Consider the following 14,378-nt stretch of genomic DNA (forward strand, 5'->3'; position numbering starts at 1 on the left):
ATATGTTATGTAAGCATGATGCATACCCATAGGCATCATACGAGAACATATCAAGAGATGCATATTTCAATTTAATGTATTCAAACATTTGTGAATTATTGAACACTGGAAGTTTCTACCTGCAGTGACTGCATATGCTATAAGCATTTCAACTTTCAAAGGACCTGACACTTGGCAGGTGCATTCAAGAGTGACAGCTCTTGGCAAGTACATTTCTTTGTGCATGGGTAAGAAAGCGAAAGGGGCGTTTCAGTCTGAGAAGCAACAGGCGCTGAAGGCATTGTGGTGCTCTGTGACTGGAGCTCTTACATCAAACCGTGCAAAATAAGCAAAGGCAGACTGCTCATAATTAAAATGATGACTGAGTGATTTGTGCTTCAGATTGATTCAAAGACTCCAGAGTCAATGCTCCTTCATAAAGATTACACCTTAAAAAATAACAATGTAGACAATATTTCAGGCTACGTCCTTCAATGGTAATAAGCCTCCTTTAGGGATTCTAGAGTTAAGTACCATTTTTTAAAGAGGACATGACATTTTAAAGGTTATTCCATATGTTTAGCCTGTAAAGTCTTCAATGTGTTCTTATCTGAAGTTATATACCCTTTCTCTAGCCTAAATAATAAATCCAGGAAAAGGTATTTTTTTAAATCATTCTGGTTTTTGAAGTTGGCTGTATACTGCCTTGGTCTTCCATTCAGCAAATACCAGTGGTATCTGATGTGAAGAATAACAAATACCCAAGTACCATGTGTGATTAGTACATATAAGCCAATAGTGATCCTGATATGTCCCTAGATCACGCATAGTGGCATCCCTTACCACTCGGACATGAGCCCTTTGCTTGCAATTCAATACTTGAGGGAAGCTCGGGTGATTGCATGGAGATTGACTGAAATATGAACGCTCTCTTCAGATACTTTGGACTCTGACATTGCCTTCAAATTCTGCATGTGTTGTCTTGCCTGAATTAACTTCACTAACTCTAAATTGTTTGTTTGTTTGTTTGTTGGTTTGTTTAGAATGGGCATGATCAAATATTTACTTGACTAGGTTATTCTAAGGGTTAAATTGAATAATTTCTTCATCTTAGTAAAATAGTACAAAGTGATTATTTTATTCATGACTTCCAGGTGGATCTCATTGAAAAAGAAAGCCCAGCCCAGGCAGTTAGGGAGAAGTATAATTTGAAACTCAGTGTCCCTTGATGACAGCTCTAGGATAATGACCTTCCTTGTCTGCAGTTCTGGTCTTTATGTGTGATCGCTGGGTCAGTAGCATTAGCACAACCTGGGAAGTTGCTAGAAATTTAAAATGAGGCTCATTGGTGGTTAACACAATCTCTTCCTTTTTCCCGCCCAACGGCCTTGCTATTCTCATCATCCAAGTTCTTTGATTTATCTTGTTCTAGACAAACCACTAAGTCAAGTTTTCCGTTTCTCAGACTTGATTCTGAAGCTGAAATAACAACTGTATGGATTTTGTTGGATGAAAGCAAGAAGAAAGATCATTCTATAAATCTATAATTAGGTTTTGAATGTTAAAGTCTTGGCAAATTTATTTATTATAAGGAAAAAATGTTTAAAACTGAAATACTTTGAAAATACTCAACGGAAGGCAAATCTACTCAAATGAATTGGTATTAATCTTTTAGGAGACAACAGGTAGTCGGAGTGATGATGGAATGGGAAGGTTTTCTGGAATTTACATACATAGTCTTCTTCAAATAAGAATTCTGGGTTTTAGAATATATTGCCCTTTACTTTGGGGGCGATTAAGACTACCTCAATTAAAATGAATAGAGCTATCTTTCCATATGGTGTTTCTCTATTAACTACGTATTTAAGGGCTATCTCATAATACAGACAGTTTGCAAGTGTCTGTTAAGAAATACAAACCTTAGATTGAATTCTACAGAGCTCTGGACGACTCATTCTCACCTCATGAATCTAGAGGTGTCTATGAGCTTGAGAGACTGCTGCTGGTAGATGACCTCATCTTCCATACTTACCTAGTCTCTGGTTACATTTTGCCCTCTGAAAAATGGTTCCAGATTCTTCAGGTTGCAGCGCCAAACTTTCTAGACAGGTGTAAATTAGCGCTACCTCTTCCTTCCTCATTCATATTTTATGCTGTGTGACCAGCTGAAAAGTTGAGTAACAGATGTGTGGATGGGACTTGAGTATTTACTGCATTTTCTTCATGCTTCGGGTATTTTAAATATCTAAATCATCGAACTGAATGCTACTGAGCTCTTGTCTGCGGTCAAGCAACTGGTCTTTTAAACTTTTCTTTGTGAGACTGAAGCTTTGGTTTTATAAATTCAGCTGTGAAACTGGACGTTCACTACCAATGAAAAAAATATATAAAATCTGTAGCTGGAAAAACTGTGAAAGAGAGAAGATATGAGGGCAAAGTGGTCAAACCCACATTCCTTCTTACCTCCTCTGGCGCGGCACACAGAGGCACTCAATGAACAACAGTCCTGCCACCAAGCCACTTATGGAAGTGTTGTTGTTTTTTTGTTTTTGCTTTTGTTTTTGTTTTTGTATTTTGACATGAAGAGGGCTAATTTGTCATGGTAACTGTCAGGTAAATGGCAACCCAGCAGTATGATTTTCCTGCTTTCTGCTTTTGGGTTAACAACAGGCCTTATGAGGCCTTATGACTTCTGTTTGCTCACCTCTATCTCTTCTTTGCTGCCTTTGTGTTTTAGTTTTTGAATGACCTTAAGAACTTTCTCAGATCAAACAGTTTTGCCTTCTCTCTTTAGGCATCATATGATAATCTCTGTCAGTTCTTTACTTCTTGATATTATGCTTGGTTGAAAACATAAAAGCACACATGCTTACCAGATATGTGAAACATGTAACATTTTAAAAGTACATATGATTTTAAAATACTGAGCAAACTTTTCCCAATCTCTTGCACTCTCTTCTTTTAGTTTTTAAAAACAAGAGCTGTCCGCAGACCAGATCAGTGATTGAATGTACCTGGTAAACAGGCTTTCTGACTCAACTGATCTTACTGTATTACTCAAAATACAAACAGGGCAAATTTGCCGATAAATTGGCTTAAAATTGAAAGTAACTTACAAAAATATTATCATGTCTGTCTTTTCCATCATAAAATATATTAAATATTTCCTATTATTAAATAAAACCACTACCAGAAAACTGAGCCAATATTTTGTGATATCTAGAGTTTATTTCTCTTCAATGCCAAGGGTGGATCAGACTCTCACAGTTATGCCTAAGGAATTTTGGATATGGGTGTAGGCATGACAGATTTCCTTATCTCAGTAGGGCTGGAACACTGGCCAGAATATTTTCTGCCAAACCTCAAACCAGAAACATGGAATTTCTGTCTTTCAACTTAGAGTGCAGTCTACTGTCTTAACTAATAAATGTGAATGACTGTCAAAAGAATGTGTTTTTATCTTGTTCATGTTTCCTGTCTCTCCATTTCCCTCCCAGTTCCAAAACTTGCATATTGTAGAGATTTGTATTACAATGGAGTTTTAAAAGATTCATTTATCTTATATGTATGCATTTTTCTGCTCTTATGATTGTAAGATGCCCACAGGAAGCTGTTTTCTGAGGGCATCAAGACTGAGATTAATGAAGGTGGTTATCTTCCTGTAGGTGCTGGAACTTGAACCCTAGAGTTATGAAGGAGCAGCCTTAAGTCATCTCTCCAGATTCTGCAATGGATTACTATTTTTGAATATTAATAATAGCTCTTTTTTCTTCTTACTGTACTTTGTTTAGAACATGGTCTTAGTTGATATGACATGGTGGTCTGCAGTTATCACTAGACTTACAGATGACAATGCAAAGATTTATAAATAACAACTATATGGGGGTGAAAACTGTGGTAAATCTGCACAATGGAGTACTACTTGGCTATCAGAAAAAATGACATTATGAAATTCTTAAGAAAATGGATGCATCTAGAGAATATCATCCTGAGTGAGGTAACCCAGTAACAAAATAACAGACATAACATGCAGTCACTGATAATTGGATACTAACCCCAGAAAGCTCTGAACACCCCAGAAACAACTCACAGACTGTGTGAAGTTGAAGAAAAACAAAGGCCAAAAAGAAAAAGAAAAAGAAAAATTATTATGCTTAATCTTTATACAGCAAGAAAACTTTGACTATTTCCAGGTTACATCTTGTTTTACATGTACTTTATGCTCATTGTAACTAGCAAGATTTTAATGCATACTATCAAACCTTTAAAAAAATCAAGTACTGACAAAATGTATTCATATACTGTTATGCAAAAATGCTTTTAAAATCTGTACATTTATCTTTGTTTTTTTTAAAATAAAGTTGTTCAATTAAAAATAAAACAAATCCACGGTGCTGGCTTAGCATATGTAATCCAACTTCTTGTTATGTCTCTGAATTCACCTCTTTCTATCTCAAGTTATTCACCTTTCTAAAACTAAAGAAATAAAATAAAAGACCTGTCTAAGTCTCCTACTTCAGAGACTTTATTACTCCCTCTGGGAGGAAAGTTTTCCTCTGAAGGTCTATATTGCCTGCACTTACTTTCTTAGTTTCTCTTCCAATTTCCCCTTTATTTTCTTTTCCAAATAAGATATTTGCTGATTAACCCATTTAAAAGTAAAAACACTCCCATCACTTGGCTTTTCCTTCTTTCTTTGTTACTGCTTTTGGTTTGTTAGTTTGTTTCCATAGTCCAGCCTCCAGAGTTAGGGGGAGGGTCTTATCCACAGTCAATACTTCTTAAACATTTAAAAATTATTAGACTGGAAAATGTTTGCTTGTAGAAAGAGATTGTTTACTTTTCCCTGCTAATCACTAATGCAAAGCTCTGAATTATATGTAACACCAAAATAGGGAGCAAAGACTTTTTTTTCCATTTCATGAATTTTTCAAAGTTAACAAGAAGTGAAAGTGGTTATATATCAGAAACAGGTGTGTTTCATCTGTGTAGTAAAACCCTGGGTTTCAAAGAATGGAAAATTTTGGTTGGCCATGGCAAAAGGAACTATTGAATGAATAGAAGAGACATGGCTATATTATTCTATATTCTATGCCACACGATAGGAAAATGCTCATTGAAATGCTGTTAGGGTACCTTTGATCACGTTTAATTAACTGAAATGTAAAATACACATTACTTAATGTCTTCTGTCCCAACCATAATTGGGGACTTTTTTTTTTTTCAAGTACAAGACCCAGAAAAAGATAAGGTGTACTTGCCTCATACTCCTAAATCCCATGAAGAATTTTATATTCCTTAAATAAAACAACATAAAGTCTAATTGACTTTTTTGACTACAGAGAAATGTAAGAACCTTTCATTCTGTGGAAATTATTCTGTGATGCTTTGGCTTTATTCACTATTTTCATCTTCTTTTTACTATCACGCATTACTCCAAAGCATTTTAGAGATTTAAATAGAATAAGAAATTCTAGAAAAACTGAAGAGCAATCATACAAAACACATTTCCTTAGATTTTTCATAATTCTTATCACATATGTGTTTTCTGGCACAATGCATATACATCACAATAATTTACTTGGGACAAATATTGTTTTTCTGACCCTGGTCAGATACTCCCAAACACCCTCTTCTTCCTCAGGAACAATGGTAGAGTTAAAATAGATTTTTTACAAAAAGAGTAAGTGAATTGTAGTCAAGAAACTCATTGTCAATTCTCACAGGCTGTTTACTTTAGAATTTAGAGAGAAACTGTCTTCTTCATCTGATACAATGCCTTTCTACGAAGAGTTGTAGGTACAGTTCTGAACTACCTAAGCAATTTTCAGCACCTCTAGTACAAGGTGAAAGATGATTTATTTAAGAAATATACTTTTTTAAAGCAAGAGATTTTCAAAGATACCCTGGATGTTTGGGTGAGTCTCTTTTGTCTCCTTATCATAAGCTACCCAGCCTCCCTGAGATGTATATGAAAAAGAAGCCCTGATCTGCCAGCCTCTGTGATGAATGATTTGGGAATGGGCCAAGTAGTAAGAAAGGGATTTAGTCTGGTTTTCTTGACTGTAGCCCCACTTATTTATGAGAAGCTTGTGAGAAGATTTGCAGGGAAAGAGAAAAAAATTCATAATGTGGCTTTTCATTCAGAATTGTGTTTAGGAATCACCATGGGCGCCACCGCTTCTGTGTTGGTGGTGAAATTGTGCGAATAGCTGTTTCCCATGCAGCAAAAACAAAAGTGAAGAAATGCAGGGGATATCAAATGTCTGGAGAATTATGGGCTCTGTTTACATACTCATTTTATCATTACCCTTTTCTTAGGGACATTTTCATTAAGTTTCAGGTATCTTCTATTTTGTTTGCTGAGTACGTGTGTGTAATTGTTAATGCATGTAGACTCCATTATTCCTTACAAGGGCCTTCAGGAGTCTATGTTTGATAACTGTCCATTTGACAAGTGATAGAACGAAGACTTCCTCTAGACACTTTTTTCTGGGAACAAACAAATGAGGGAGAGAGATCCCCAACTCAAACTTAGATATACTTGACTTCAGACTTGGAGTTACTTGCAACATCTTCCTGTTCCCTACATATAGGGTGATAATGGAATGCCATTTACTCCTAAGTATAGGGTAGGTAGATATACAACCATTCATATTCTAAACTATCATGTACTCCCTCATAATATCATTCATTTAAATATGACTTCTATTTCCTTCATTTAAAGTAAAAGTTATCTAGGTAGGAAATCATTCTTTTTTGTATTAAGTAGCTATGATGATGATGTAAACATTGTATCAAACAGAATTTTAAATCATTGAAATTCTCTATTAATTATTCAATACTCTGTTAAAAGTGGTAACGACATTCAATGCCACTTTAGTTTTTATCTTTTAAACTTTTAATTCTCAGGAGCAATACAGTTCATGTTCAGCAGAATTTTGTGCTGACATTGTATTATGAGATTTACCATATACTCAGGAAATTTAAAGGTCCCTTTAAATGGAATACCCACACACACAGCACTTGACTTCTATTTTCTTTTAGAATCTATTAATCTAGCACTCTGCCAAGCAAGTGATTTTATTTTTATAAAGTTAATTACAGATGTTAGTGTTCTTCACATCAAAAAATCATCAATTGCAGTTAAACATTTATTGACATTTTGGCTGGATAGATTTTTATGCAGGTGAAATGTACAAATCTTGCTTGTCAACTGATGATTTTTTGAAACCAATTTATATGCAAAAGAAAGTAAAAGTTTCCTAATAGTATTGAAAAAAATCACATAATTCTCAGTTCCTATTTCTTTGCCTGTCTCAGCTTTTACATCATAGGTTTCTTTTGTCCATTTTAGGCTCAGAGAACATCCAAACACTATGATCATCTGTTATTGGCTTATGGGAGGCTTCTTTCTCTCAGCATGATGCTTTTGAGGCACCTCTTTATAGGGTAGTGATTTGCTCCTTTGTACTTCTGAATAGAATCCTATTGTGGGAACTTATTACAATCTGTACATTTTACTGCAGATGGAAATTTGGGCTGAATTAGTCCATTCCTTGGACAATGAAATTGTCAGGAATGCCTTTTGGTTTGCTGGAGCGAAGGCTCAGACTTTAAGAATGGTTGCTGTCTTTCCAGAGAATAAGAGTTCAGTTCCCAATACCCATGTCAGGAGGCTCACAATTGCCTGTACTTTTAGACCTCATGATTTAACTCATTTTTTTCTGACATTTGTGGATACGTGTGTACAAGTGTCCTGCCCCAACCAAATAAAAATCTTTATCACTATAAAAATTTCTTTGGTTGTTCTTGAACATACATTCTTCATGTTTTTATTTCTGCTAGGAAAACATCAAAGAGTAGATTGTCTACATCTTTGGCTAGGTCTATTTTAGTTTCATTAGTGACATTCAGAACACTTCTCAGGGTAGTTTACACCAGTCCACATTCTCATCAATGACAAATGAAAATTTTGGTGTTTCTATGGGCTTGCAAACACTTAGTGTTTTCTGTTTTTTTTTTTTATCTTACATAATTTTACGGTATATACTTGTATCTCATTGTGTTTTTAATCTTTATTTATTGATGATTGCTGACATCATACATTTTCATCCAATTGAATATTTTTGAGGCAGGTAGCTATGACCCGGTCAGTAATGTTGCCAAGCTTTGAAAACTGCCTAACTTTTATTTTTGTCGCTGAATGATTTTTGAAAATTGAGAAGTTCTGAGAACAGGAAAAATAATTGCTATTTAATAATGTGTCTTAAATTTGAATTATAAAATGTCCACTTCACTTATCCAAAAATGTAATTAAAACCATCCCAAATATAATAATAATTATAAATAAAGCACAAAATGATATTAGGTGTGGTCTACAGTATACTAATAAAATCAGATTATTTTTTTCAGAGCAATTTTTCCATAGGCACGACAGGTGGTCCTCTTTGGAGAGGAGCATGATATGTTAATTAGTCATCATGTCATCTTTAATGCCCAGTTTAAATCTCAGAAATTTTAAGGCATCTATCTAATTTGCTTAGTGATGTTCTGACTGCCATTAAACCTGCCAACTCCTTTCCTGCTATCCAACATTTCCCTGTAAAATTCAACCGAACACCTCACACATTACTCTCCCCATTATTTCATAATTTTATTATACCTGTGGCCAACTTCTAAATTTAACAATGGAGGATAAGTTTAAGAAGGAGCAAAGGGATGATAAATGCATTCCTCTTATTACCATAAACTAGGAAAATTGTGACCATATGCATAAGAGGTGCCAGGGGGCAGAGAATTTGCTTTGTCTCCTTGTTATTCACCCACTGTGCTGCTCTAAGATCCTTTAGTGGTCAAAGGGTGACAGAAGCAATACATCAGGCCTATGCTGTAAAATGTTATCTAAAGGCACTAAGTAGCCCTGCAGGACAGATAGAATTCTAGGTGGAGACATGGGATTTATGATAAAATTCTATAACCAAATAAAAAATATCTGTGACCACATTTATGTGAAGCAATGGTGCCATTCATTTGCTGGCTTAGGTGCTCACAGGTGCAGATTCTTTGTCATAGTAGAGATAGATCCCAGTAGACGTTCAGGTCTGTTTTGAATTAAAAGTGGAAGTTCCAAGACAGACATGGTGATTCTTTTCCTCTCCTTGACTCTCTCAATACACCTTGAGGAAAAATAATAGAATGCTATAGATTATAGTTCAGAATAGTGACACACACACACACACAAACACACACACACACACACACACACACAAACACACACACACACACAGAGAGAGAGAGAGAGAGAGAGAGAGAGAGAGAGAGAGAGAGAGAGAGAGAGAGAGAGAGAGAGAGAGAGTTGCAGGAAAGCGAAACAGGAAGTTTAGCAATGTATATACATGGCTAAGGAGTGAGGATTGGAAAAGTTTAAGTTGAAACTCAATATTGGTAAAGCTTCAGCATGATTGAAATAATATTTCTAAGTATGGAAAGATCTAAAGAAGATTAAGATCAGTTATTTGTATCGAAAGAAAGAATATCATATTTATATATTTTCATCAAAATTGAGATTTTTGTTTTTCCCTTCTCGCTTTAGTTAATATGCCCATATCGATCACTGTACAGTCTTTGCTACCATAAGAGACAGACAATAAACCTGTGTTAGACGAATTGATATTTATACTTTGTTACCTGCGTAGGGTATAAAAAATACAGGACTTGGTGTAGTTTATCATTCTTTAGGAAGAGGGAAATATATAAGATATTAAATACTATGCAAACTATATGAAGAGAAATTTCGAGCCCTCTTTGGGAGAAAACGTGTTTTTGAGCCTTGATCTATTTTCATATCATTGTCTCTTCCCCTGGACAGCTTCATATGATCATGAGAAAGAAATACCTACTTTGTACCATTATAGCAAGTTGAACGGGCTAATCTATCAAAGCAGCCGATATGCATGCATTGGAGAAGATGTTAAACTTCTGGTCATTATCACAGCATACATGTAAGTCTTGGAATTACTACAGTAACTTGGGCAAGACAACTGACAGCTGAAGGAAGCCAATAGCTGAGGTGGACTGCTGCTGTCCTTATTTGTCCCTCCCTCTTTCAGGGTCACTATACGTTCTATAGCAGTTTTATGTTTATCAAAAAGTAGAGCAGTGATTCCCAGATAATTTCTTCCTGATACATGACTTCCCTTCCACCAACATCCAGTGTGGCTCATTTGTTGTAACCAAAGAATCAGTATCAATACATATTCTTGAGATCTGTGCTTTTTCCCAAAACACCAGCCATTGTATGGCTAAAGGGTGGCTATTGTTTTATATGATTACTGAAATATGCTGGTGGTAAGGCTGATTTTAGATATGGTATAATTTAAGACTTTAAAGATTATGTTGAAAAAAAATGTAAAACTTTAATAATTAAAGTAAGTTTTATTGGATATTTTATTTATTTACAATTCAAATATTATCCCCTTTCTGGGTTCACCTCCAGAAACCCCTCTCCCATCTCCCTTCTCCCTGCTTCTTTGAGGATGCTTTCCTACCTATATACCTACTCCTACCTCCCAGCCCTGGCATTCCCCTACACAGGGACATCAAGCCTTCACAGGACCAAGGTCCTTTCTCCCACTGATGCCAGGCAAGGCCATTCTCTGTTACATATGTGGCTGGAGGCATGGATCCCTCCATGTGTACTCTTTGGTTAGTGGTATAGTCCCTGGGAGCTCTGGGGGGGGGGGGGGTGTCTGGTTGTTTGATATTGTTGGTCTTCTTATGGAGCTGCAAATCCCTTCAGCCACTTCAGTCCTTCTCTAACTCCTCCACTGGGGTCCCTGTTTTCAGTAGGATGGATGGATGTGAGTATCCACCTCTGTATTTGTCAGGTTCTGGCAGAGCCTCTCAGGAGACAGCTATATCAGGTTCTTGTCAGCAAATACTTCTTGGCAGCCACAATCGTGTCTGGGTTTGGTGTCTGAATATGGAATGGATACCCAGGTGGGGAAGTCTCTGGATGGCCTTTCCTCCAGTCTTTACTCCATACTTTGTATTTCCCTTAGACAGGAGCAATTCTGCGTTAAAAATTTGGAGATGAGTGGGTAGCCCCAACCCTCAACCGAGGGCCTTGCCGAACGTCTGGATATGGTCTCTGCAGGTACTTCCTCCTTTTGTTGGGCATTTCGGCTAATCTCATCCCTAGTTGGGTCCTTGGAGCCTCTTATTTTCCTGGTATCTGGGACTTGCTGCTGACTACCGCTAGTTCCCGATGCCCCGATGCCCCATTGCTACACACCTCTGCTCAAATTCCCGATGCTCTGTATATCATTCCTGTCTCCTCCCATTCCTGATCCTGCCCACATTTTTTTCCTCCTCCCCCTCCTCTCTTTCTTCCAAGTCTCTCCCACCCTCTACACCCCCTGAGTATTTGTTCCCCTCTCTAAGAAGAACTGAAACATTCACATTTTGGTCTTCCTTCTTCATGAGCTTCATGCGGTCTGTGAATGGTATTTTGGGTGTTCTGAACTTTGGGCTAATATTCACTATTGGTGAGTGCATGCCATGTGTGTTCTTTTGTGACTGGGTTACCTCACTCAGGATGATATTTTCTAATTTCATCTATTTGCCAAAGAATTTTATAAATTCACTGTTTTTAATATCTGAGTAGTACTCCATTGTGTAAATGTACCACATTGTCCATATCTATTCCTCTGTTAAAAAATATCAGGGTATTTTTTTCAGCTTTTGTCTATTATAAATAAGGCTGCAGTGAACATGGTGGAGCATGTGTCCTTGGTATGTGTTAGAGCGTCTTTTGGCTATATGCACAGGAGTGGTATAGCAGGATTCTCAGTTAATACTATGTCCAGTTTTCTGAGGATGTGCCAGACTGATTTAAAGAGTGGTTGTACCAGCTCACAACCCCACCAACAATAGAGGTGTGTTCCTCTTTGTTTACATCCTTGCCAGCATCTGCTGTCACCTGTGTTTTTGATCTTAGCCATTCTAATTTGTATGAGGTGGAATCTCAGGGCTGTTTGGATATGCATTTCTCTGATGAGTAAGGCTATTGAACATTTCTTTAGGTTCTTCTTGGCCATTTAATATTTCTTAGTTGATTCTTTGTATATAGCTCAGTATCCCATTTTTAATAGGGTTACTTGGTTCTCTGGAGTCGAACTTTATATCATACTATAGTTAAATATTTAAATGTTTGTGTTAAATAAGGCCTATTATTAAAATAAATTTTATGTTCATTCACCTTTTAAAATACAGTTATTAGAAATGTCTAAATTGTAAATTATATATGTATAGTACATTATGTTGCTGTTTGATAGAGCTAATTGAGTAAAGCAATTTCTCTGTACTCCTGGCTATTAAAATTAAAAGTGGGGCCTCCACTTTTAAAAATTACTTCCATCCTTTCATTAAGTAAAATTCTTAATAATTGTACTCAGTCTTCCAGGCTTGGTGGATATATATCAAGGATATACTAAAGTGGAAGACTAAAAGGCAGATAGACTATCCAATTCCCAAACCTCCATTTAAAGAATTCGATCATGCTAAAATAAAGTTTCCTGCTCTTCTGTTATAGTAAAGGTTAGATTGAAAACACTAAAAACACATGTCTTTTTGTAACTGCTGTGAAAAGGATAACTTTTCATGTGATGTAAGCAATGAATTGTCCTGAACTGTACAGCTGGGTCCTGAAATGGCATCGTGGTTGTGTGGCTAATAGGAATGAGGAACTTTTATATTGTCCATGACCATATGGCCCCAAACACCTGAATCTGATGGAAGATATAGTCATGTGTGCAGACCTCCTGCTATCTGAATCATCCTTTACATAGTAATGAAATATCCTATCTATTGGCATCTCTTCAAACTCAGCTTCTGCCTTTCTAACCATGGATGCCCAGCAAACTATAGAGATCAGTGTGCCACATCTGTGATCCAAACAACTCTACAAGCATTCTTCATAGACGTAACTGAAAATGATGGATGGCCTCAACCTCTATTTTTATATATTATATCATGTATCTATTTTTCACAAGGTACTCTCTCAATAACATTTAAATGAATCATATGAGGATCACAATATATACATTATTAGTGCCTAGTTTGAAATATATATAAAGTCCAATTAATTTAAAGATAAATTTCCAGGTTCTGTGAGTCCCAGTGGTCCCAGTTTAGTTGGCTCTGTGAGTCTTCTTGTGATGTGACTCTGTAGGTCTTTTTTTGGTGTCCTTGGCTCCTCTAGCTTGCTCACTTTTCCCCCCGGTCTTCTACAAGACTCCCATGCTCCACCTGATGTCTGGCTCTGGGTCTGTACAACTTGGTCTTCCCATTGGTCCCCTAACAATTGGAGAGGGGTTGTCTTGGCCTCTGTTCCTTGCCTTTGGAATCCTTTCCCCCTAACTGCCTGGTTAGGCCTCAGTTAGCGAGGATGTGTTGGGAGATTCCCCTTGTCCTCAGAGAAGGGAAGGGGGCAATCAGTGGAGGCATTTTTAAGAGTGGGACAGGGAAGAGAGAGGGAGGGGATGCTGTGATCTGGATTTAAAATAAAAAAAAATCAGAAAAAAATCTATAAAGGTAAAAATTAATTTTCCTTTGATACACAGATATTGCATTTGTCAGTGAAAGACAAGGAAGAGACTTTTAAGCATAAAGCCTAAGTAAGAAGTTTTTGCATGAAAGTGACCTCAAATTTCTATCAGTAATTTGAAAAGGTTTAATTTGAAAATACAAATTCAACATGAAAAGCTTTCCCTAATTCTCCGTGTTTTACAGTTGTATAATTTTAAGAAAATAAATATTCCTCTCAAGGCCTTTGTTTGTATTCTCAAGTCTGTTTGCTTTCCTTCAGAGAAACAGATCAACATTTCTCTCAATTTTGTGGCAAGGAAAACACCAGGAATCCTTTCAGTAGGCGATGGATGGTACATGTATGTTCTTCCTGGTATTATTAGCTAACGACAGTAAATACGCCAAAACTGTTTATGTCAATTCATTTACTAATAAATTAGAGACCCTTTATATAAGAGAAATTATAACACAAATCAATTTTAATTGATACTCACCATAAAGTGAAATATATATATATATATATATATTCACAAAGAGATCCCATATTAGTAACAATACAAGGAGTACAGCATAATTCTTCTTAGGGTCTGGTCTCCATAGTGCCCGAAGATGCAGTTATGCTTGTCTGTCAGAGAATTCCAGCACCCAGGAGTCTATAATTTGTTTGCTAATTTTTTCAAAGCTCATATCTTCCCTATAGATCATAGACAGTCTCCAGGGACCTACAGACAAAAAAAAAAAAAAACAATACTTGGTTAAAAAATTTTGAGTAAATTTTAAAGAAAGAAACCAAGTAGGCAAGTTTTATA

The sequence above is a fragment of the Micromys minutus genome (genome assembly GCF_963924665.1).
Source record: "Micromys minutus genome assembly, chromosome: 1".
Taxonomy (NCBI): domain Eukaryota; kingdom Metazoa; phylum Chordata; class Mammalia; order Rodentia; family Muridae; genus Micromys; species Micromys minutus.